Source organism: Mobula hypostoma, chromosome 15, assembly GCF_963921235.1.
Source record: "Mobula hypostoma chromosome 15, sMobHyp1.1, whole genome shotgun sequence".
NCBI classification, from domain to species: Eukaryota; Metazoa; Chordata; class Chondrichthyes; order Myliobatiformes; family Myliobatidae; genus Mobula; species Mobula hypostoma.
The window spans coordinates 48,422,746-48,449,050 of NC_086111.1; the positions used below are offsets into that span (position 1 = coordinate 48,422,746).

The window sequence follows — 26,305 nt, forward strand, 5'->3', positions numbered from 1 at the left end:
TCAGCCATATGCACTAAAGTATTTACATAGTTGAGGGTCAGATTTATGAACTGCCACTGTGTTTACCCCTTTATCACAGGCCTCTGCTTTTTCAATGAAGGATGCTGGCAGTAAAAACCAGCAGTGAAATATGCTGGCTTAATTGAGAGAACTATGCAGACTCCTTTTTTACACCCTCACATAATTAAAATGGAAATCCACCATTAGACAGAAGTAGTGGTCATTGCAGTGCCTTTCACCACATCCAATCCTATCCGTACAGAAATATATGAATATTGGATAAAGGAACACCAATTACATGATGCTTTCAAATTAATTGAAATATCAGGCCAATAATAAAATACACATGTTAAGATGCTGTAAGCTCTAGCAGTTTCATTCACACTCCATCAAGCTTAAAATTATACCTTTTGCTTTTGGCATGCACCATTTCTCTATCCGTGCAGTTCTATTGTTTATTGAAATAAAAACATGGTAACTTCTTTAAATCATTTCCAAAATTCAGAACTAACGTTTTCCAAAAAGATTTTCTCAAAAAACAATCAACTTGTCATGTGCAATCAAATCTTAGTATTTTCTACAGCAATAAAAATTGCCCTGAACCTGAAGAAGCTAATATTGCCCTACACTTATAAATGCTGATAAATACAAATCACAACCAAATTTCCTCTAAAACTGAATAAATCTGAAAGTAAATTAAGACAGAGATCCATATGTATTATGTGCCAAAAGATTTTTTGACAAACTAATATACATCCAGGTTAAGGTAAATGAAAGGAAAATTCAACATCTATTGTTCTTACTACTGACCATTAACAGTCATGACTAATTGTGAAATGTGTGCATATTTGAAAATCATATAGCTCCTAGGCCAGTCTTGCTGGCAATTTTTTTCTCTGTGGTCAAACAACTACTGACATGTGGCCTGAGCTAACAAAATTAGGATCATACCACAAGTATCACCATTGGAATCTACTGATTATTGTCCTCTGTTGAAAATGAAAAGGGGAACCAAATACGTCAAGCAAAAAAGATCACCAACATCAATATTCATTGTTTAAAAGTTAACCAGTGGCAACAATCATGACTGATGAGAATTCCCAGTTCTCTCTTGTCTTTGGCATTTTTTAAAACCATAAACAAATGCTCACTGGGTCAACTTGGAAATAACTTCAGAGGGTGATGGATTTTGCCAATTTAATAGAGCAAAGTTAACATATGATACCTCAATTAACTAATAGTCATTTAGCTTCCACTCAGTGTACATTAATTCATACCTCATGCTATTTCTCTAGGCTCAGTATCTCTTTCCAATTAAACTCTTTAAAGATGTAAGCAGTGCATAACATTTTGAAAGCAGGGTTTGGTAATAAAAAAAAATCCCATGGGAAATAAAGTAAAAAGATCCCAAGGGAAAGAATAAATAGTTTCAATCTACCTCTAATAATTTAACACACTGAGCTATAAAGAACAACAACATCAATGCTGCCTTCTCTATATTACCACAGTTTGCACTCTGCAAATCTCTAGTAAGCCATTCAGCCCCTAATTCATTCTATCTTGGATGTCTCTTCTATAATCCCCTCTCTCCTGGCACTGGTTTCAAACTTCAATTACTTCAGCCTCCACGTATCTTTTGAAGCAGCAAAAAAGAAATTGCAATATGAGACAAAGCTAAAATAGGTAGTAAGAATTTCTGTAGGTATTTAAAATACATTTACAAAATAAACATTGATCTTACAGAAACAGGGCAGGGAATCAGTAATGGAAAATGAGCAGCTGGGAAATTAACCATGAGAAAATCTACAGATGCCAGAAATCCAAAGCACCATACACAAATGCTGGAGGAACTCAGCAAGTCAGGCAGCGTCTATGGAAATGAATAAACAATCAACTTTTCAGGCCAGGACTCTTCTTTGGAAATGTAGACACATTTGCCTTGAACAAAAGTGTGTACAAGCTTTCCCCAAATTGCAATGGTAACACAACTCCTCTCCTCCTATTGTTTAATAAATTTAATTTAATTGTTGAAAATATAAAATTTAAACATCAACTTAACTCGGCCTAACTAGCTTCTGTATCAATATTTAAAGTGATAAAGTGCTTTGAGAGATTGGTTATGGCTAGAATCAATTCCTGCCTAAGCAAGGACCTGCACCCACTGCAAGTTGTCTATCACTTCAATAGGTCTACAGCGGATGTGATGTCATTGGCTATTCACATGGCCTTGGATCATCTGGCCAATTCTAATACTTACGTCAGGCTGCTGTTTATTGACTACAGCTCAGCGTTTAACACAATCATTCCCACAGTCCTGATCAAAAAGCTCCAAGCCCTGGGCCTTTGGACAACCCTCTGGAACCAGATTCTCGACTTCCTCATTGACAGACAACAGTCTTGTGGATCAGAAATAACATCTCCAAAATTTGTATGTTATTTCTATGGACAATATTCAGTACTGTTGCTACTCTCCCTAGGAGTGGGCATCCTGCAAACCATCACACCAAAAGCACAACTTGCAATGCTGAAGCAGGTGAAAAAGAACACAACGGTAACAGCAAAAGACCTGCAGAAATCTCTAGAGCTTGATAAAGTCCCTGTTTGTGTGTCCACTATAATAAGAATACTGAACAAGAATGGAAGGATAGAAGGACACCACAGAGGAAACTACTGCTCTTCAAAAAATAAATTGCTGCACATCTCAAGTTTGCGAAAGAACACCTGGATGTTCCACAATGCTTCTGGGACTATGTTCTGTGGACAGATGAGACAGAAGTTTTAGGCAGAAATGCACACTGCTATGTTTGGAGGAAAAAGGGTGCTGCACACCAACACCTCCTCCCAACTGTGAAGCATGCTGGAAGGGGCCTCATGGTTTGGGGCTGCTTTGCCGCATCAGGGCCTGGACAGTTTGCAATCATTGAGGGAACAATGAATTCAAAATTGTATCAAGACATTTTACAGGAGAATGTCAAGGTGACGGTTCATCACTTAAAACTTAATATAAGTTGGATGATGCAACAAGACAACAATGCAAAACACAAGAGTGAATCAACAACAGAATGGTTTAGAAAGAAGAAAATGTGTGTTTTGGAATGGCCAAGTCAGAGTCCAGGCCTGAACTGAATTGAGAATTATTATATCTACAGCTCACTGTGTGTTAGTGTGATCAGTAAGTTGCAGATATAACAATCCAAAAATAATTGTCAATGCTCTTTAAGTAGTGAATGAATTTTTTGCCAACCTTTCTTGAAAAAACAGGCAGTTAAGCTTAGTTTACCTTCTTGAAATTAATCTCTTTCTTTCCTTTTCATAAACTTTAAAAACTCGTAAGGCAAACATAATACATTTCTACTAAATGACTGGCTTAAGCCAAATAGGATTTAATTTTTTGAAAGACAGGTTTGGTAGATTTAATTTTCTACTACATCGGTAGAGTTTGTTTGCTCCCATAAGTCAGTCGGCGGTGCACAAGGGGAAGTTGGGGGAGGCAATTCGGGAATGAAAGGCTGATATCACAATCTATGTTGGGCAAATCCATTCAATGCTCGGAAAACACTTCACACTCATCAGCATACCATCCTCACCTCCATGCAATACAGCACTCACCAATTATCAACAGCCTCGCTCATCTCGTATCAAAACTGAGAATGGGCTCAACCAAATAAACATGTCCTACTGCACATACTGGGCTGAGAGAACTCCAACGAGATTGCTAATGGGGCTGCTCGATCACTGTCCATCACTGCGAGTGCTAGCATTGTGCATTACGAGAAGTTCAAAAAAATTATGTTCAAGACGGTCAAGAAACCTAAGATTCTGTGGAACCCCGGTTGAAAGACCCTGGTTTAAATAGTGTACGCAGTAGTGACAAGATGATATACAATTGTTTGTGTGTTATTAGTTTAAGTAGATAGTGTTATTGTGTTTGCCTATTATTCTGACTTAGATGAAGATCATACCACATTTTATGAGTAATTAATGCAGAAAACCATGTAATTACAAAGAGTTCACAAACTTCTTCTTGCAATTGGATTTTTACTGTAATTTAGTTTTAAATATAATGTATTGGAATGTCCTGAGGTCGTATAACAACAAATTTCATGACATATGCCAGTGATATTAAACCCAATTCTGATTCTGAGACGCTTGTGTCACAAAGCAATTATTAACTCACAATTTTTAACTGAAATGATGTCAAAAAAATATAGCTATTATGGAAATAGGATGAGACTTTCTGTTCCAGGACATCTCAAATGTCCTCTTTCTTTAAGGATCGCGGTTTCCCTTCTACCGTCATCAATGATGCTCTCACCCGCATCTCCTCCATTTCCCGCACTTCGGCCCTCACCCCATCCTCCTGCCACCACAACAGGGACAGAGTTCCCCTTGTCCTCACCTATCACCTCACCAGCCTGTGGATCCAGCACATTATCCTCCGCAATTTCCGCCACCTTCAACAGGACCCCACCACTAAGCACATCTTTCCCTCTCCACCCCTCTCCGCTTTCCGTAGGGATCGGTCCCTCTGTGACTCCCTTATCCACACGTCCCTCCCCACGGATCTCCCACTCGGCACTTATCCCTACACCTCCTCTCTTGCCACCATTCAGGGCCCCAAACAGTCCTTCCAGGTGAGGCAACACCTTACTTGTGAGTCTGTTAGGGTCATCTATTGCATTCGGTGAAACCCGATGCAGATTGGGGGACCGCTTCATCGAGCACCTCCGTTCCGTCCGCCACAACAGACAGGATCTCCCGGTAGCCACCCACTTCAACTCTGCTTCCCACTCCTATTCAGATATGTCCATACATGGCCTCCTCTACTGCCATGATGAGGCTAAACTCAGGTTGGAGGAGCAACACCTCATATACCGTCTAGGTAGTCTCCAGCCCCGTGGTATGAACATAGAATTCTCCAACTTCTGGTAATTCCCTCCCCCTCCCTTCCCCTATCCCAGTTTCACTCTGCCCCCTCCCCCAGCTGCCTATCATGTCCCTTATGGTTCCGCCTCCTTCTACTACCATCGTGTTCTCCCCTATTCCTTCTTCACCTTTCCTGCCTATCCCCTCCCTGCTTCCCCTCCCCCACTCCTTTATCTTTCCCCTTACTGGTTTTTCACCTGGAACCTACCAGCTTTCTCCTTCCCACTCTCCCCACCTTCTTTATAGGACCTCTACCCCTTCCCTCTACAGTCCTCTTGAAGGGTTCCGTCCCGAAACGTCGACTCATCGTTTCCACGGATGCTGCCCGACCTGCTGAGTTCCTCCAGCGTGTTGTGAGTGTAGCTATTATGGAAACACTGATGAAGGATGGGCAGGGCTGAAAGGACTGAAATTCTTCCAGCATGATGGAGGTACAGGTAAGTGAGAAGGGAGAGTTGCACTACAGGCTAAAATTTTCAGCAGGTTAAAATTTTACAGATACCTGTATCCATAAACTGAAAATACAGGAACTACACAAAACTCGGTGGATATCATAAACATATTTCCACAGTATTGTCATAAGTAATGTTGATGAGGGGCTATTAACATAAACATTTATTGCCTTCCCCTCCCTGGTTATAATGGTTCAGAATCAGGATGTTTACGCACTGAATAGCTGATCTTGATGAGCATGAAGTATCAGCTTACTTACATTGTTTAACAGAGAATAGTTGCACAAGAATCAATAGAAACAATTGCTTGTAAATTTGTGGCAAATAGGTAGAGTGCTGAAGGCAAATAAAGCATTTTTGCCTTCATGAACAGAGGCATCGAGAACAAGAGCTGGGATGTCATGATACAGTTATGCAAAACATTGAGTAGGACACACGTGGAGTGCTGTGTGCAATTCTGGTTGCCATACTGCAGGCAAGATGTGAGGAAGCAGGTGTTGGATCCGACTGTTTAATTGTCCTGTTCTTTGCAGTTTAACAATTAATTATCTGATTGTATATTAAGAAGCCTTTCTATGCATAACAATTAATATGCCTCTAGTGGCTATACAAAGTATATTCTGGAATGCTCTGGAAACTTCTGCATTAAGTGAATAAGTGCTTTCTCACTGGTTAATTTAATACTGAAGTACTGAACAAGTACTTTCCAACTGGTTAATTTTTATTTATAGATTAGAATGGGATTTTATATCTTGTCTCTGGCTATAAAATAGCTAAACATAAAAGTAGTGCAATCTTGAATCTTAGCTTTCCATGTCACTGTCTGTTCAGTTCCATTCTTTCAACTCTTAATAAAATGATTGTGAAGCAACAACTTTTGAGGCTCGTTCCTGATTTCTAAAAGAAATCTGGATTCAGACACCAGAATCCATCACAGATGAGGATACAAAGAATCACATGAATGATTTGTGGATGAGAGTGCTCAAGTTACAAGTAGAGACTGCATAAGCCTGATTTGCTTACCCTGGGGCACAGAAGGCCAAGATATGACATGACTGAAATACTTAAAAAATTGAGAGGGATACATAGCATGTATAGCTAGAGTTTGTTATCCATGACATGGTGTTCATACTAGAGGGCTTGGGTTTACAATGAAAGCGAGAATTTTTAGGTGGAAAGAAAGGAGATTTAAAGGAGATCTAGAAGGTAAATTCTAACATAATACTTGGTATCTGGCATGACCTCCCAAGTTAAAGAATGCAGGAACAACAACAATTTTTAAGTCATTTGATAAGTGTTTTAATTAGAAAGCTATAATGGGATACAGAATTATTGAATGCAAATGAAATTAGTATAGATATCATAAACTCAGTGGGCTAAAGCTTCTGTGCTGTTTAACTATTATGAACTCATTTAAAAGATAACCTTTTTGTGGCAAGGCACCTAATATAATCTATCAAGTCAGATTTGAGCTTGCAAATTCAATTTGCTAATAGTTAAAGCTGGTTGGTCTTCAAAAACTGGCCTTTTTTAATATACAGTGCACAGGTCATTCACTGAAGCATATAACTCATCATTATTTTGACAGCGAGTTATGAGCCACAAAGTTTTATAATTGGGAGAGAAATATTTCACAAAGGAAATGTTTAAACAACAAAAAAAATCACACTTTAATCAAGTCAGATATTAAATATATGACATTTTCAAATCTCTGACAGCAATAAACCAGGAAAGCAGCAGTACATTCAAAAGTGACAATTACCTGTTATGGAAGATTGTAAACACATTGGTTAATGTAAAGACAATTTGTTCACTAAAATTCTTTATTCATGGAAATCTGCCATCCTTAAACTATTTAGGCTATAATCTAGTCTATATAAGATTACATAAAAAGCCACTCAAATTCACTGATTACATGACAGTGGTGGGCTCATCAGCAACAACGATGAGATGGCCTACAGAGATGAGGTGGAAGAGCTTGAGGCCTGGTACCAGGCAAATAACCTCTTCCTTAACATCAACAAGACATAAGAAATGGTTACTGATTTCGGGAGAACTCACATCACTCATACCCCTCTTTACAAAAGCGGTACAACAGTGGAAACAGCGAGCACATCGTGAACAACCTTTCATGCTCCCAGAATGCATTCTACACAATCCGGAAAGTTCACCAATGTCTCTACCTCCTGAGGAGGCTGAAGAATGCTAGACTATGTACATCCACACTTATGTCGTTCTGTAGATGTGCAGTAGACAGCATCCAAACATACTGTATCACGGCATGGTACGGAAAATGCACTGCAGTGGACAGGAAGCCCTGTAATGGGTAGTCAAAACTGCCTAACTTATTACCAGCACTGGCCCAACTGTCTTCAGGCAGATACCAGAAAAGGGCCAGTAACATCACGAAGGATCCCACCCACCCTGCTCATGGATTGTTTGTCCCACTCCCATTACAGAGGAGGCTATGTAACGTTCATGCCAGGACTATCAGACTCAAAAACTTTGCCAAAGCAGTATGGCTTATCAATGCCTCTACTCACTAATCGACCCTTCAGCACCACTATTTTATTTTATCCCTTCAGTCACCTTATGTACAGACACTCCTGTGCCTAGCATTACTTTATGGACATACAATCAATGTACACAAACTATCTTATGTGCTTATATTTACTGTGTTTTTTTAATATTGTGTTCTTTTTGTGCTGCATTGGATCTGGAAATGAAATGGAAGGGCTGGTTGAGTGGTGTAACAACAACAACATTCCAGTCAGTGTCAGCAAGACCAAAAAAAATGATTGTATGCTACAGGAAGGGGAAGTTGGGAGAACACACACCAGTGTTCATTGAGAGGTCAGTGGTAAGGGTCAACAGCTTTAAGTTCCTAAGTATCAACATCTCAGAGAATCAATCATGGGCCCAACATAATGAAGCAATCATAAAGGCATGTTAGCAGTTCTACTTCATTAGGAGTTTGAGGAGATTTGGTACGTCAATAAAAACTCTGGCAAATTTCTACAGATGTATGGTGGAGAGCATTCTGACTGATTGCTTCACAGTTTGGGATGGAGCCTCCAATGCATAGGATTGCAAGAGGTAGGAGGTGTAGACTCAAACCAGTTGCATCAGGGGCACAGTCCTTCCTACATGAAGGCGGCATCAAAGGCCTGCACCACCTGGGTACTTTACTACCTTTACTACCATCAGGGAAGAGATACAGGATTCTGAAGACCCACACTCAATGTTTTAAGAACAGCTTCTTCCTTTCCACAATCATATTTCTGAACAGTACACAAATCTATGAACACTACATCATTATTCATTGTTTAAACTATTTATTTATTTTCTTAACTTATAGTAACTTTAAGTCTACTCAAGAGCAGAATGCATTAATTAAGTGCATGATCTATGCAAGGTCTTGTCAATTTTTCCTTTTCTGTCCAGTTATAGAATTTAAGAGACTAGTGACCTGTCATTTGATGGTGTGAACAGGTTGAACAATTTATCAAGGAAGAATGTTAAAACACTGAAAATGTCATCAGAGATATGCACATTGTTAATTTTACTTTGATTTTTGTTCTGCAAATTACTTTTATTGTTACAAGTGTTTTAATTTCTTTCCAAGTAAATATATAGTCTATTAAACCACGTTGTTAACTTAGGACATATACAAGTAAAATACTTGCAAACACTATCCTAGCAGAAGAACTTTTGAGATACTGCAATTAACAGTTGCCTATGTTCCTGCATCTGAATTTCCAATGGTGAAAATGAGAGGCAAATGCACTCCCATTAGACCAAAGACCAAAAGGAAGCCATTGAAATAAAACTACAGGAAAAGGATTTTAACAAAATCAAAGAACTCACTCAAATAAGAACTAGAATTTGATTGTAAACAAGGTGGGACAGTGGAAACCTGACTGGATGAGTTCTAACCAATCAGGATAGACAGACAACAGGGGTATAAATACCACCAGACTATGCATGCCCAGACATCATCCCTGATGAAGAAGGCAGAGTTTGTCATCAGAACGTCAGTTCAAATCAATATTTGTATCCAGCTGGAAGCCTGGGAAGAATTTATTTGTCATATACACTGGGAAAACATTAGACCCTTTTTCATCATTAGTACCACTCAAAGTCCTTATACGAATTTCGTGAAAAGTACGGAGACTAATTTTATCATACATAATTGAAAAGTAGTTTATGAAAGCAGAATAGTTCAAATTACATACTTCCTTAATTGAAACTTAGAAACTTTTTCTCAATTGAAAACTGAAACCTTAGTATCACCTGTACTCACATAGTCACTTCTGGAATTCTTCACAAATCCAGTCAAGCCAAAAATAAGCTGAATCAGAATTGTTATCACTGACATATGTTGTGAAACCTTTTGTTAGTAATAGTGCAGTGAAATACATGAAATGTATCATAAATAACAATAAGATATATGAGGAAGTGATTGATAAGTTCGTGGACTAAGGTAGGAGTCAATTTCAGAAAACGTAGCACATTTATTTTTCCTACATTTACACACTTAGTCCAGCGGTCGTGGAGTATATGGATCCCTTCTTTGTAGAAGTTGGTGTCTTGGACCTCCAGAAAGTGGTCCACTGCAGGGGTGATTGATAAGTTTGTGGCCTAAGGCAGAAGGAGATGAGTGATTAACTTCAAACATTTTGCATTTTCACTCGAAGAGTTGAACCGTATGGGTATGTAACAAGAGCTGTATAGCTCATCTTCTTCTACCTTAGGCCACGAACTTATCAATCACCCCTGCCGTGGACCACTTGTACAAAGAAGGGATCCGTATGCTCCACGACTGCTGGACTGTGTGTACATGTAGGAGGGAACTATGTTGAAAAAGAAATGTGCTAGGTTTCCTAAAATTGATTCTTTCTACCTTAGGCCATGAACTTATCAATTGTCCCCTGTACATTTAAAAAATACGTAGTGCAAAAAGACAGCAAAAATAGTGAGGAGTGTTCATCAGTTCATGGACTGTTCAGAAAACTGATGGCAGAAGGGAAGAAGCAGTTTATGAAACATTGAGTCTTCAAGCTTCTGTACCACCTCTCTGATGGTAATAATGAGAAGAGGGCATGTGCTGGGTGGTGGGGGTTCTGAATGCCACCTTTCTGAGGCATTGTCTTTTAAAGACGTCCTCAATGCTGGGGAGGCTAGTGCCCATGATGGAGATGGTTGCATTTACAACCCCCTACAGCTTTTTGCCAATCCTGTGCAGTGGCCTCTCTACACCAGACAGCGATGCAACCAGTTATAATGCTCTCCACGGTACATCTGTTGAAAATTGCTCTTGAGTCTTTGATGACATACCAAATATCCTCAAACTCCAAATGAAATAAAGCCACTAAAGTGCCTTTTCATAAATGCTTCAATATATTGAGCCCAGGACAGATCTTCAGAAATGTTGACACCCAGGACTTGAAGCTGCTCACTCTCTCCACTGTTGATCCCTCAATGAGGGATGGTGTGTGTTTCTTCTACTTCCCCTTCCTGGTCTACAATCTATTCTTTGGTCTTACTGACATTGAGTGCAAGGTTATCATCGTGACACCACACAACACACACCAGTTGATCTGTCTCACTTCTGCACACCTCCCCATCACCATCTAAGATCTTGCCAACAGTTGTGTTATCAGCAAATTCATAGATCGTATTTAGTATTTGCGCTGTGCCTAGTCATGTAATCATGTGCATAGAAAGGGTCGAGCAGTGGACAAAACACGTATCCTTGAGGTGTGCCTGTATAGATGGTCAACAAAGAGGAGATGTTATTTCTGATCTGCACTGACTGTGATCTCCTGATGAGGAAGTCAGGGAACCCAGATGCAGAATACTTGAGCCTCTGGATGGCAGGAGGTAGTAAAACGTCAACTGTGGTATCTCCTGCAATTTATAAGAAGATTGCTATATTCTCTGTCCTCATTCATACTGCAAAATTTTACCACAAAATTTTTTTCAATCTTTAAGATAATGTTTTTTTTTGAGGCATTGTAAGTGCTGTTATTTCTATGTACTCATGTTATTTTTCCTGTATAATATAACAATAAAAAGATTTGAAAAGAAAGAAAGAAGTACTTTCTCGAATATGGACAGATGGATGCCACCTCTAAACCTGTTCAGCTCAGTGAAATGTTCATAGTAAACTTGGTGTTAAAATATTTGCAGACAACCAAATTGTTGCAATAGTAATCCTGCTCCCTCCTCATGATATTGATTCTCTCTCCTTCTTGGCTTTTGTCTTTTTTTGCAAGTACTGACTTAGGGGAAGGGGAGTTCTGGTCAACATATAATTTCTGGTTCTTATATATATCAATCTTCTTTCCTAACCAATTCAAAAAATACTATTGCTTTCGATGGAAGCACATTAAAAATAGTTTGTTTGAATCTAATGTACATATGCATCAAATTTTAACTGGAAAATTACACTTGTTTTTCAGAAAACAACTAAATTGTCATCATTTTCACTTCTACGAATTGTGAAGAACAGCACAAAGCATAAAGTGCATTGAGGCCATTTATAAATTATGGTTACTTTTTTCTTCCACTTCAGATTAATCTTCTCATCATTGAGTATTATTTCCAAATCTTTAGATGGTTTTAACAATTTCAGGTTTTGCACTCTATCTAGAACGCTTTGAGTTAAACTAATACCATTGGATTTCTCAATTAAATTGAAGATTTTTATAAGATCTTCACTAACTAAAACAATGCTGATTACTTCTGCAAAGATTTTTGTTGTTGCAGTAGCTACCTTGATAATTCTTTTCATGAAGAATTTGTCCAATTAATTTCTCTATCAGTAGGGCCTCCATTGATTGGCAATGGCCATGAACGTTGCACCCTAGTTGCCTATGCAAGCCAGTACACAAGCCAGGGCAGTATGAAATGGAGAGCAAGCTATTGGCCATAAAGCAAGCTCTCCCTCTCCATGCAGCAGATGAATACAAATGATCAGCAAAGACTCATAATGTTCGGCACCAGCAGCATCACAAGGGTTGCCAGTAGTGTTGAACTCAATGTAGGACTGCCTCAAGGACTCCAGCTCCAGATTTGTCCTCAGGGTTTACTCCCGAAGCCTTCCCCATGAGTAGGTATAGCCGCAAGGTAGCAGATGTTTGAAATGAGAGTTTATATTCTCCTAGATGAGCTACTAGCCATGGGTGACGAGCCACATCGACCTGAAGCAACTTGCTCTATCTCTTGTCAGTAGACGTGGTTCTGCTGGGCTCAGTAGCTAAGCTATATGTGAAGACCAAACCGGATTTGGTTGTCAGAGGCTATTTGAGACGCACACAATTGGGAGTATTTAATAAGTAGTGGGAGCTTATCCCCACTATTCCCTCTGGCTATGACAACCTCAAGGTATCATAGCTGGGGGGGCGGGGGGGAGGGAGTAGTCTTCCTCTCCCTCTCACTAGCTGCTGTTGGAAGAAAATGCTTGAGTCTTGGGTTCCACTTGGATTGATTGGCGAAGCTTGTGGCAATGGACTCATTTTAGGGGACTTTGAGGTTCATGTTGCATGTGTTACTGGATTCTAGTTACCCTTTTTTTTGCTGTTTTTGAGCAGTCTGATCAAGGTGAGGCCAGAGGTGCTTCGGTGAAGATTTGCTCTATGGCCAGCAGTTGGCTAGTGGTACTGAACTGAACTGAACACTCCTAGACTCTTGGTTTGGTATTTAATATTTTAAGTGTTGTTCACTCACTTTTTGCCATTTGTGTAATCTGTTCATTTTTTGCACGTTGTCTGTTTGATGTTTTTCTAGAAATGGGTTTCATGGTGTTTCTTTGTCATGTGACTGCCTGCAGGAGGACTAATATCAGAGTTGTATTCGGTATACATACTTTGATAATAAATGTACTTTGAACTACTTAAACTTTGAACTTATTTGTCACAGCTGATCTTGCTGAGGAGTTGTAAATAGGTGAACATCTCTGCTACTTCCCAATTCAATATTATAATTTCTCCTTTTCTGTCTTTAATTACTTATTAACATACAAGAACACTGTTTTGCAGCTTCTGTTTTTCCAAAAATGTGCATGTGAAAGATTCTACAACTGCATAGCAGTTACTACTGATGCCTCACAGTTTCAACAACCTTAGACTGATCCTGATCTGCAGTCCTCCTTGTGGCCACCCGTGTTTCCTTTCTGGATGCTCTAGTTTCCTCAAAGCTAGTTAAGTAGCTTAACTGGCTTCAGTAAATTACCTTGATAAATCAGAGGAGAATTGAATGCATGCATCTAATTTGATCTGCCTATCATCCATACATCCACTCACTGAGCTTCTTCTTCTATGTTCACTTTCCTATCCCCCACCTCCACCTGGTTCTATCTGCCAATTATTTGAATCTCCCCCCCCCCCCACACACACACCTATTTGATTCTACCTATTTCATACCAGCTCTGTCCCACCACTCTTTTTCACTTCTTTATATTGGTTATTTTCCCTTTACCCTCTCAGTACTTGTACAGGATCTTGATCAAAATATTATCTTCCTCTGTGTCCATAGATGCTACTTGACCGAGTTTTGCTCTAGATTCCAACATCTGCAATCTCTTGCATCTTCATTATTTCTACCTCACTACTTTTAAAATTTCTGTTTTTGCACTAATTACCTTTAACTATTTAAAATACATACATACTTACTATAATTCAGTTTTTTCTATATTTATCATGTATTGCATTGTACTGCTGTTGCAATGTTAACAAATTTCATGAAATATGCCAATGATATTAAACCTCATTCTGATTCCTTCGATATCAGCCTCAACACTGTCTCCAAACCATCTTGATAGTCAAATACCTGGAATAATCAGTATATCATTTCTTAGTAACACATACAAAATGCTGAAAAAAAATCAGCAGGAAATTAACAAACAACTGACGTGAGGGTCTCTACCTGAAATATCAACTCTTTATTCCTTTCCATAGATGCTACATAACTTAGTGAGTTCCTCTAAAATTTTGTGCCTGTTACTCTGAATTTCCAGCATCTGCCGAATCTCCTTTGTTTGTAAATCATTTCTTAAATGGCTCTCCACTTAATCACATTGGGATTATGGTAATTGATAAAACTTGTTCATTTCTATCCCAAGTCTATTCCTATAACTTATTTCTACTGTTTCTCTATAGTCAGAAAAAAAAACAACTTAAAATTTAATATTTTAGCTTTTTCCTTGTTTCAATCTAATCCACTGATGTACTGTCTCCACTGAATTCATTATCCTTCCTTGTCAACCTTCTGTCATCATACAAACTGGTACACTATTCCATGGCCTGACATTCTTTTTTAAAAAAATCCAACTTTCACTTCACCTGAATTCATAAACATCTACCTTGGCTCTCAAAATTAAGATGCAGTTGACCAGACTTACCTAAAGAGTCTTCAGAGATAGTACTTAACTGAGTGAGAGATGCTCCCAGAGCAAAAAAAAAGCAAAAACTGTACTCCATTTCTTTTGCACAATAGATCATTTGACTGAAATTTATTTACAGGCAGTGACAAGCATTTTGATTAACATAGTTGTTAATCATCATACAATCTCCATGATCTAAGCCACACACAATTACGTTTTCCTTTGACATTTGGCTTCAGTTTTATAATCACTAGGCTACTTAGAAGAGCCTGAATAAATGAATACTTAGTATGTATGATCTATAAGGTGCTCACAGCAACCCCTCACAGGAAGGTCTGGAAGTCTATCAAATGTCAATTTTAAATTTTGCAAACATCAATTGATGCAAACACTTCAGCACACTGAATTTAAATCAATGGTTGCTGTCAAAACAATCTACCATCACTTAGGTGCATAATGACAGGTGAAATCCATATGATACAGAACATGCAGAAAACATGCAGAAAACTGACTAGCATTAAAAATCAATGCTTTAGTCAACCTTTTCTCATCTGAAAGCGTGAAGAAGGCAGATAACAATGAAAATGTAAAATGTAGCAGTAAAATGGTACATTCTTGACTAAAAGTACACATTATCCAGCTGGTTCCGGGAGCTGATGCAGACCATTAATTTTACTTTGCACAGTACAATGTAATTATGTCTTTCAAGCTGAACTGCAGTCAAGCTTGCCCAAAAATTCATTCTTCACCCATGAAACAATATTAGACCATCAATTCATTTGGATATATTTTTTGGAAGCCTTCTCATATGGCATTTGACCACTTGACATTGGTCAAATGACATTCAGCTGTTTATCAAATATCATTTTTGCAATCACTTGCAAACAGATGACAGACTTTGTTTCCATTGTATAAAAGAGTAAGCACTTAAAAATAAAGATAATACAACACCTCAATTAAAACTTAATTCGCAATTCAATTAACACAGTAATGACACTGAGCTCACAGGATTTTTAAGATGTGTAGGAAGAAGTGGAGAGCTTTAAGGCCTTACAAAGAAGTGGAAAGCTTTAAAACCAGGGTTTTCCTTCCTCCACCATCAATGATGCCCTTACCTGCATCTCTTCCATTTCGTGCATATCTGTCCTCACCCATCGTCTTGCCACCCCACCAGGGATAAGGTTCCTCTTGTCCTCACCTACTACCCCAGTAACCTCCATGCCCAGCACATAACTTTTTGTAACTTCCGCCTTCCCCAACATGATCCCACCACCAAGCCCATTTTCCCCTCCCCCCCAAACTTCCCACAGGGATTGTGCCCTTGCCCCTTGTCCATTCATCCCTCCCCAATGATCTCCCTCCTGGTACAACTCCTCGCAAGCAAAACAAGTGGCATTCTTGCCCCTACACCTCCTCCCTCTCTATCATTCAGAGCCCCAAAAAATTCTTCCAGGTGAGGTGACACTTCACCTGCAAGGCAGCTACTGCATCCGGTGCTCCCAGTGTGCCCTCCTGTATATTAGTGAGACCCGGCATGGACTGGGAGGCCACTTTGCCGAGCACCTACGCCCCATCTGCCAGAAAAATTGGGATCTCCTAGTGACTACCCACTTCAATTCTACTTCCCAGTGTAACACCCTGGGAAAGGTTTCACTGGTAATGTAATGGTCTTTCTGTAGAAGCAATGTTAATGTAATGGTTTTTCTGTAGCAGCAGTGTTTGAGTTAGGCTAGAGATAACGGGGGCTTTGGAATGTGCGCCGTCCAATGAAGGGAGTGTTTTTTTTTCTTGTTGTGCGCCTGAGACTGAGGTGATCTGGGTCTTTTGTTCGGCGGAAGACGGAGAAAGGAGAGGCCAGAACGGAGAGGTCATAGACACCAGAAAGGAGCGGCCTTGGAGTGGGGCCAGGAGTCGACAAAGCCTGGGGAAATCAATGGAGGACCAGCAGAAGGGAAACAGGGAGCTCCAACTTGTGCATGTTAGACTGTTTCATTAAAATGGGCCCTTTCCTCTTTGTTTTACTTTACCGACCCTTTAGTCAAATTAAGAATTATAAAGTTAAATCATTTAATTACATATGGTGTACTGTCTGCTATTTTGTGGTACTGATTTGGAACAGGGTGACACATCACTCAGCATCCACACAAACAGGAGGTTTTGCACTTCAATCGCAGACATTTGGTGGGGCCAGAAATAGTCTTCCCTAGACTTACGCAGCTGATAGAACCTGAGGGTTACACCAGTCCCATTCCAACACGCCAGTCCATGCTCTCCTGTACTGCTGCGATGATGCCACATTCAGGTTTGAGGAGCAACACCTTATATTCCATCAGGGTAGCCTCCAACCTAAGGCATGAACACAGACATCTCGAGCTTCTGGTAACTGTCCTCCCCGTTCACATTTCCCATTCCTGTTTCCCTCACTCATCTCATCTCTTTACCTGCCCATCACCTCCCTCTGGTACTCCTCGCTGTTCCCTTTCTTTCATGATCTTCTCCCCTCTCTTATCTGGTTCCACCTTCTCTAGCCCTTTATCTCTTTCACTTATCAGCTTCTCAGCTCTTCACTTCACCCCTGCTCCTCTCCCAGTTTCAACTATCACCTACCACCTTGTACTTCATCCTCCCATCCCTTCCACCTTCTTGCTCGAACTTTTCATCTTTTTTTTTCCAGTCCTGATGAAGGGACTCGGCCTGAAACGTCGACTGTTTACTCTTTTCCACAAATGCTGCCTGGCCTGCTGAGTTTCTCCAGTATTTTGTGTGTTGCTTGGATTTCTAGCATCTGGAAATTTTCCCATCTTCTAACTTTCGGCCCTTTTGTGTACATGCACAATCAGCTGTTGACCTGAGTTAATTGAGCAGAAGTAAAAGATTAAATTCATTAAACTTTTGAATATGAATGCTAGTTTTGATCTTCTTTTACACCATTCACTGAGTCATCAGGGACATTCTACAACCTAAAACTTTCTAATTTTTTTCTTAATTATTCATTCACCCTTTCTACTGATCATGTATTTTATTAGCATCCCAAAGTTGCTGTCTGCTTTTCTATTATCTGGGTCCTAAACAATTTAAAAACACCTCGATTACGCCTCATATACATTTAACCTTAATTCCTCTTAAATATGATTTATTTCCAAAACCAAGCAGCTGTCTCCTGTGGTTGATTCCCAAGTTCTATTAATCATGATGTGATCATATTCCTGTTACCATTTACAATACGTGAATCTATACACTTTCTTAATGCCATGCAACAATGGATCTATATCAAATTAAATCAGAAATAAAATGCAGAAAACAAGCAGATTTTCACATCATATATATAGTAGCAGTGTCAACTACAAAGAATTATAAAATAAAAACAGTGAATTCATCTGAGAAAATCTGTTACACTGTTAGAACGTTTTCTTTATTGCAAGGCAAAGTATCAAAAGCATAGTGAGGAAAATTGAAGATTCACTTTTATGTGCAACACATCACAATCATTTAAGTGTGGAAGTGAAACTGACAACATGTAATAGCCTACTATACGTTTATGCAACAGTCTATTAGAAATTCAATAACTGTTAGGATTATAATGATTTCAACAATCATAATGCATAAGAAGTGTGCAATGTTTTTAGCAGATGTTAGGTTAAGTCAAATATTAAGACTAAAATATTTAAAAATATTAATTCTCTTGTTTGGAGCTTTTTTGAACCAAAGTTTCCTTGAAATATGTCATGTTACTAGAGACCCAACCAACACACCCTTTCACATTCACAAAAAAAAAATAATGCTGTAACTTTAATGTTTGAATAAAAATTTACACACAAATGCAATAATATTCCAGTTTGAGATTCAGAACTATCTATAAAATGTATTGTGATTCAGTGTGATTGGATGTTACTACAACGTGCCACAGCTTGAACTGCTTAGCCATCACTACTTCACAGTAACCTCCAGCAGTTACTGTATTATCTGCTGCCTTGTTCACAGCCCCCAAAACTTAAATTGAGTCATATAATTTACCTAACATTCTCAAAAACTGTTTTACACATTGCTAGTGAGCACAAAGAAGAATCAATATAACAAAATGGAAGCTAGTTCTGGGAACCACAGCAAATATGCTCACTTAAACCAGCTGGGTGAATGCAAAGAAGAAAAAAAAGTCCATTAACGTGAAATCCACTGCTAAATCTGACTCATTTGAATGATATCCTATCTCTCTTTCAATATTTTGTGGAAAGTGTGTATTTCCAGGGATGTGGAAAAATCCTTTAGGTTAATAGAGGAATCAGAAATACAAGGTTACATCCCCTGAGATTCCATAGAACCAGTTTCACATGCATTTACTCTATTTTAGTCAGTCAGCATCACTTCTTCCAAAAATCCTGCACTGACAAAGTAATCCACAAAATTTGGCATGGGGTAACATTCTTCTCACATTACCAAACCTTAGCATTTTTTTTGGTAATTAAGTATTACACAAATTTTCTGGTTTCCAAGCGAATTCAGATTCTAAGTAATCTTTAGCCATGTTTTAATGCATTTTTACATAGATAGGATGATATTATGATTTTGATAGCAGACTTGCTTTCAACTTGTTAATGTAAAATTACCTCTTCAAGAAGTGGAGGACAAAAAGATCCATCTCTTCAGCTGCTCCTGTATGAGTTATCAGTGAAAAATTAAAAGCACAATTACCATACAATATTCTTTGTGTGACTCCTGTGGGAATTGTGCTTCTTGTGCCTGAATTTTGAACCATTGAGTAAACAATCATGAGTAACAGAAATTATGACCTTTGCTTAGATTCCATCCACATGGTACCATTGCTGAAACAAAGAAGTATCATGAAATTCAGGTCAACACATTAAATGGAGAAACAATACAGGTAATTTGCAGATTGTCACACACACACAAATTTTATCAGTTTTATCAAATTCTGGATTGTACTTCCATCACAAAGTTGAAAGTGTACTTTAGGAATTTTGAAGCAAACAAAAATATAAAATAAAAAAAAATAAACACTTCCTAAAAAGCTAGCACTGGTTTTCAGACCTATGCCACTTTGCTTTTAATTTGAAACATATGTTTTCCCATTGGCATCAACTGGGTTTTTGTTTTTGACCACAAGACATAGGAGCAGGCTGATTCATCATGGCTGATTTATTATCATTCTCACCCCATTCTCCTGCCTTCTCCCTATAACTTTTGACACTTTGACTAACTTGGAACCTATCAACTTCTGCTTTAAATATACTCAATGATTTAGCCTCCATAGCTATCCATGGCAATGAATTCCACAGATTCACCATCCTCTGGCTAAAGAAATTCTTTTGCAATCTGTTCTAGATGGAGGTCCCTCTGTTCTGAGAGTGTGCCCGCAAGTACTAGACTCACCCACTATAGGAAATAGTCTTTCATATCCAATCTGACTAGGTTCTTCAGTAGTCGATAGCTTTCAATGAGATCTCGCGCCCCCCTCCCCCCCAATTCTTCTAAACTCCTGCGAGTACAAGCCCAGAAGCACTAAATGCTCCTCAAAGAATAACCCTTTCATTCCTGGAACAGTTCTCATGAACCACCTCTGGACTCTCTCTAATGACAGCACATCCTTTCTTAGAAAAGGGGACCCAAAATTGTTCACAATACGATTTAACCAATGCCTTATAAAGCCTCAGCATCACATCTTTGCTCTTATATTCTAGTCCTCTTGAAATTAATGCTACCATTGAATTTGCCCTGCTTTCCATCAACTCAACCTTTAGGGAATTGTGCACATGATCTCCCAAGTCCTTTTGCACTTCTGATTTTTTTATTTTATCCTCATTTTGAAAAAAGTCTACACTTTTATTACTTCCACCAAAGTGCATGACCATTCACCTCCTTACATTATATTCCATCTGCCTCGGTTCCCATTCTCCCAATCTCTCCAAGTCCTTCTGCAGATTCTCTGCTTCCTCAACACTTACTTTCTTCTCCGCCTATCTTTGTATCGTGTGCAAAATTGGCCATAAAGCCATCAATTCTGTCATCCAAATCATTGACATATAACGTGAAGAGAAGCGGTCCCAGTACTAACCCCTGCGGAACACCACTTGTCATTGGTAGCCAATCAGAATAGGCCCTCTTTATCCCAACTCTTTGTCTCCTGCCAATCTGCCAATCTTCTATTCAGGCTAGTATCTTTCCTATAATATCATGTGTAAGGGGTACTCAACCTGTATTACATTTTCTAAGCCATCAACAAATACAAACACTTCCAATTTTAAATGCCATGATTTCTCAAAATAGCGATTTAATTTTAAAAACTACCATTTATTTCTGTATATTTGTCATACACAAGTATCAAAGGTGTAGGTACTATTTACTGCAAATCCACTTGCACTTCAAAAGATGGTCCCTTCTTGAACTATTGCAACATTTATGTGAAGCTCCTCTCCAAAACACAATTAAGGAGGTCCAGAGTTTTGATCCAGTAACAATGAATGAATGACAACATGCATACCTGCTTTCTGAACCTTCGCCAAGTTGCTGAAGAACTCTCCGAGGGTAATGCAAGGTAGCCGACATTGCAAGCTAACGTACTGAAGATATTGGTGCAGGAAATATGGCAGAAAAAGAGATTTATCTTTTTTATCGCAAACAACAGGAATTCTGCAGATGCTGGAAATTCAAGCAACACACATAAAAGTTGCTGGTGAACACAGCAGGCCAGCAGTATCTCTAGGAAGAGGTGCAGTCGACATTTCAGGCCGAGACCCTTCGTCAGGACTAACTGAAGGAAGAGTGAGTAAGGGATTTGAAAGTTGGAGGGGGAGGGGGAGATCCAAAATGATAGGAGAAGACAGGAGGGGGAGGGATAGAGCCAAGAGCTGGACAGGTGATAGGCAAAAGGGGATACGAGAGGATCATGGGACAGGAGGTCCGGGAAGAAAGACAAGGGGGGGGGGGGACCCAGAGGATGGGCAAGAGGTATATTCAGAGGGACAGAGGGAGAAAAAGGAGAGTGAGAGAAAGAATGTGTGTATAAAAATAAGTAACAGATGGGGTACGAGGGGGAGGTGGGGCCTTAGCGGAAGTTGATGTTCATACCATCAGGTTGGAGGCTACCCAGACGGAATATAAGGTGTTGTTCCTCCAACCTGAGTGTGGCTTCATCTTTACAGTAAAGGAGGCCGTGGATAGACATGTCAGAATGGGAATGGGATGTGGAATTAAAATGTGTGGCCACTGGGAGATCCTGCTTTCTCTGGCGGACAGAGCGTAGGTGTTCAGCAAAGCGGTCTCCCAGTCTGCGTCGGGTCTCGCCAATATATAAAAGGCCACATCGGGAGCACCGGACGCAGTATATCACCCCAGCTGACTCACAGGTGAAGTGTTACCTCACCTGGAAGGACTGTTTGGGGCCCTGAATGGTGGTAAGGGAGGAAGAGCCTGACACACTAACACTTGTTTCTCATGCTGCAGATACTGACTAGCCTGCTGAATATTCCCAGCAGTTTGTTTTTCAGGTCTTTAGCATCTGAAACAAAAAACATGCTGCTGGAGAAACTGAGCAGCACAGGCAGCATTCACAGATAGAAAAGGACATTCATTTCTTTGCATGGATGCTGTCTGACCTGCTGAGTTCCTGCAGTAGTTGATTTTTCGCTCCAAATTCCATCACCTGGAGTCCCTTGTGTCTGCTGCAGACTTTTTAAAATTATTTTTCCCTCCCTTCCCAACATTCTTTTTGAAACACTAAACTAAAATTAAAAAATGCAAATGTTGGAAATCATCAGTAGGCATCTATTCTTATGTGTTGAGATGACTAGGGCTATGAAATTGATTGTATTAATGGAGAGTGATAAAAATGGAGCCAAAAATCAAAGATGGATGAATAGCAAAAATGGCTAATTCTGACACAGACAGAACTGTAATCTAATTGCCCAATTAAACATTTTATCCTGATCTCAATTCATCACATATGCAGTGGATTCTGGTTAATTGGTTCATCCGTTAATTGGGGCAGCCACTTATTTGGGACAACTCTAAAAGAACAAAAACTATTTGAGAAAATAGCCGGGATTCGCTTTGTTTATTTGGGACACTATGCTGCTGAATTGAGTCAGGAGATTGTTGCCGAATTTCTTCTGAACTAGTGCCAGTCACGTGAACTTGTGTAGCTGTTAGAGGCTACCCCAGCAGAACTTCCATGGTACACTTGCTCCAGTAAGATACTCATTTATGCCTACTTTCTGCTTCTACTAATCAAACAATCTTCGATCTATGCTTTACGTTTATGAGATTCTTAAAAAGAAAGCAAACCACTATGATCTTCCTGTTTGCCAGGTTCCTGGGGAAGTTACAATATATCAGTGATCCACTGATCATCGTGTGCACAGCAAAATGACTGATGTTGCTTCTGTCATCAGCAGTAGTTACAGAAGTATTTAAATATTAATATTTACTGTGACAGCCAATCAGTGCCTGCCTTAGTGTAGGTTCAAAATCTTACTCAGCATGTGTGACAACAAGAAGACTGACTCTCCGCTGGAGCACAGTTGTCCTGTTCAATTGTCCTTTGATAATTCTCTTTCTAAATAGTGGCATGTCTTCCAAGACTACTCCTTTTCTTGCCCTTGTCACTTGGCCTCCATTAAACTTTGCTGCCTTCCTTTTTGAGGTTCTTCCACCATAACTGGAAAAATTAATATGCCTCAGTTCAGTTTAGGGGAATTTCAATATTCAATTTTGGAAGATTGCATGAAATTGCATAATTCAATTACATATTGAGATTCACAGTTTTTTGAAGCAGAAAATTAGAAAACAGTTATTGCCATACAGCTGAACATTTAGAATTTCAATTTGGACTTGTTTTATTATTAAATTTAAGAGTTTAAATCCTGCAACAGACATTGACAAATAAGCTATAAAACAGTGGGAGGTACATTTCACCTTTTAGAAACATTTAAAAAAACAGATGTACATTCACATGCATACACAATTTGATTAAGCAGTATAAATTCAATTTCACACATATGGGATTAAATTTGCTCAAATATATGAATGGTCCACCAAACGAATATTTTTTAAATGTATCTGAATTAAACCATTGCTCCAATGAATTAATTTATTTACTTACCTTCAGTATTTTCATAATTATTTGTGCTCTATTATTCTAGGAATTAGGAATGCTGATTGATTTAAAATGCTTTGAAGTTATAGGGTCAAGGAACAAATGACATATATATTTATATAACCAATATACATTGGATTCTGATTAACTGGGCCATCAGTTAATCAGGGTAGCTGCTTATTTGGGACAACTCTTAAAAAGCAAAATCTAATCAAGAGAATTGCTGGCATTCCCTTCATTTATTTGCGACACTATGCCGCTTAATTGGGGCAGGAGACCATTGCCGAACTGGTTCTAACTGCCATTAGTCTTCTGCACTTGTCTAGCCATTGTTACGTACCCCGTAACTGGGTTGCCAAACCAGCAGAAATGGATCACTCAGTTGGGAGTCTGGATTACTAGAACTAAAAAAGTTTTATTAAAGAAACAAGCAACACAGTACTCTAATCAAAAGGATAATAAATGCAACAGTTCAGCAATGATAAACACACACGTACACAGAATTAGGATAACAGGATCAATCAAGCTCTATCGTCGTCTAGGGGTAAATGACTAGTTTCAAAGTGACGCAAAGTTCAGTTCAATTGAGTTCAGTTCAGTTCACAGTAATCACTGCCGCGGGAGCTGGACAGTGGGGGGAAGGAGAGAGAGAGCAAAAACGAATGAATATTCAAACGGCTTCCACACAGACCTTCGATATTCTTCGCAGTCAGCTTTCGGGCGAGCCCTCTGTGATGTCTTCTGAGGTCACCGACCGTGACCCCTCCGTTTCCAGATATGATTGTTTCTCTGCGGTGAACCTGGCACCCAGGCAAGGGCGGACACACACCAGGTTCCCGCCGATCGTGCCTTTCCACCCTGTGCGTTTATGGCTTGGTCCCGCGACCAGCCCTCCAAAACCTCCCACCGACTTGTGGGAGACGCACTGCTTCCAGGGTCTCATTACCTCGGGGTGTCGTATGTGTCTTGCCTTAGCGAACCTGTCCCTTTTTATCCCCCTGCTGGGGTATCGCCTGTCCATCACTTCAAACAGTTCAGGGTTCAAAGGGGGGGCCGCTCTTGACAGCTCTCCTTTCGTCCCTTCATTAACATCTCCAAATGCTGCTCCATTGTTTTCCTTATCTCTCTTTCTCCTGAAGACAGGTGGCAGACCAACTGCTGATCCCACTGGTGCCAGCACAGGACAGTTAACATCTTAATCTATGTGTACTCTCGTCACACCATTAGAGACTACACCATGTTTAGAGCAAACAATTTATAAATAGCAACACACATAAAAGTTGCTGGTGAATGCAGCAGGCCAGGCAGCATCTCTAGGAAGAGGTACAGTCGACGTTTCGGGACGAGACCCTTCGTCAGGACTAACTGAAAGAAGAGCTAGTAAGAGATTTGAAAGTGGGAGGGGGAGGGGGAGATCCGAAATGATAGGAGAAGACAGGAGGGGGAGGGATGGAGCCAAGAGCTGGACAGTTGATTGGCAAAAGGTATAGGAGAGGATCATGGGACAGGAGGCCTAGGGAGAAAGAAAAGGGGGAGGGGGGAAACCCCAGAGGATGGGCAAGGGGGACAGAGGGAGAAAAAGGAGAGAGAGAAAAAGAATGTTTGTGTATAAATAACAGATGGGGTACGAGGGAGTGGTGGGCCATCAGCGGAAGTTTGAGAAGTCAATGTTCATGCCATCAGGTTGGAGGCTACCTACCCAGGTGTTGTTCCTCCAACCTGAGTGTGGCTTCATCTTTACAGTAGAGGAGGCCATGGATAGACATATCAGAATGGGATGTGGAACTAAAATGTGTGGCCACTGGGAGATCCTGCTTTCTCTGGCGGACAGAGCGTAGGTGTTCAGTGAAACGATCTCCCAGTCTGCGTCAGGTCATAGCTACAGCATTAGTTTGGAGGAAGTGGGAGGAGCCAAAGGAGAAATTATTAAGAGTAAGGACTAATTCCGCTAGACGGAGCAGAGTGGTGGTAAGAGGGGAACTGGTTAGGTCGAGAATCCAAAAAGAAGTGGAGAGCTTTGAGACCTTCCTGATGGGGGAAGGAAGTATATAGGGACTAGACTTCCATGGTGAAAATAAACCTGTGGGGGCCAGGGAACTTAAAATCATCGAAAAGTTTCAGAGCGTGAGAAGTGTCACGAACATAGGTCGGAAGGGATTGAACAAGGGGGGATAAAACCGTGTCGAGGTATGCAGAAATGAGTTCGGTGGGGCAGGAGCAAGCTGAGACAATAGGTCTACCAGGACAGGCAGGTTTATGGATCTTGGGTAGGAGGTAGAAACGGGAAGTGCGGGTGTGGGAACTATAAGGTTGGTAGCAGTGGATGGGAGATCCCCTGAGTGGATAAAGTCGGTGATGGTGTGGGAGACAACTTCCTCCAAACTAAAGGTGTAGCTATGGGCACCCGTATGGTTCCTAGCTATGCCTGCCTTT

General features: G+C 39.9%; 1 protein-coding gene across 1 annotated transcript in view; it reads right to left on the reverse strand.

The window, feature by feature from the left end:
- The window catches only part of LOC134356821 (receptor-type tyrosine-protein phosphatase gamma-like), a 699,039-nt gene that overhangs the window by 542,202 nt on the left and 130,532 nt on the right, over positions 1-26,305 (reverse strand). The gene's annotated exons all lie outside the window — the stretch shown is intronic.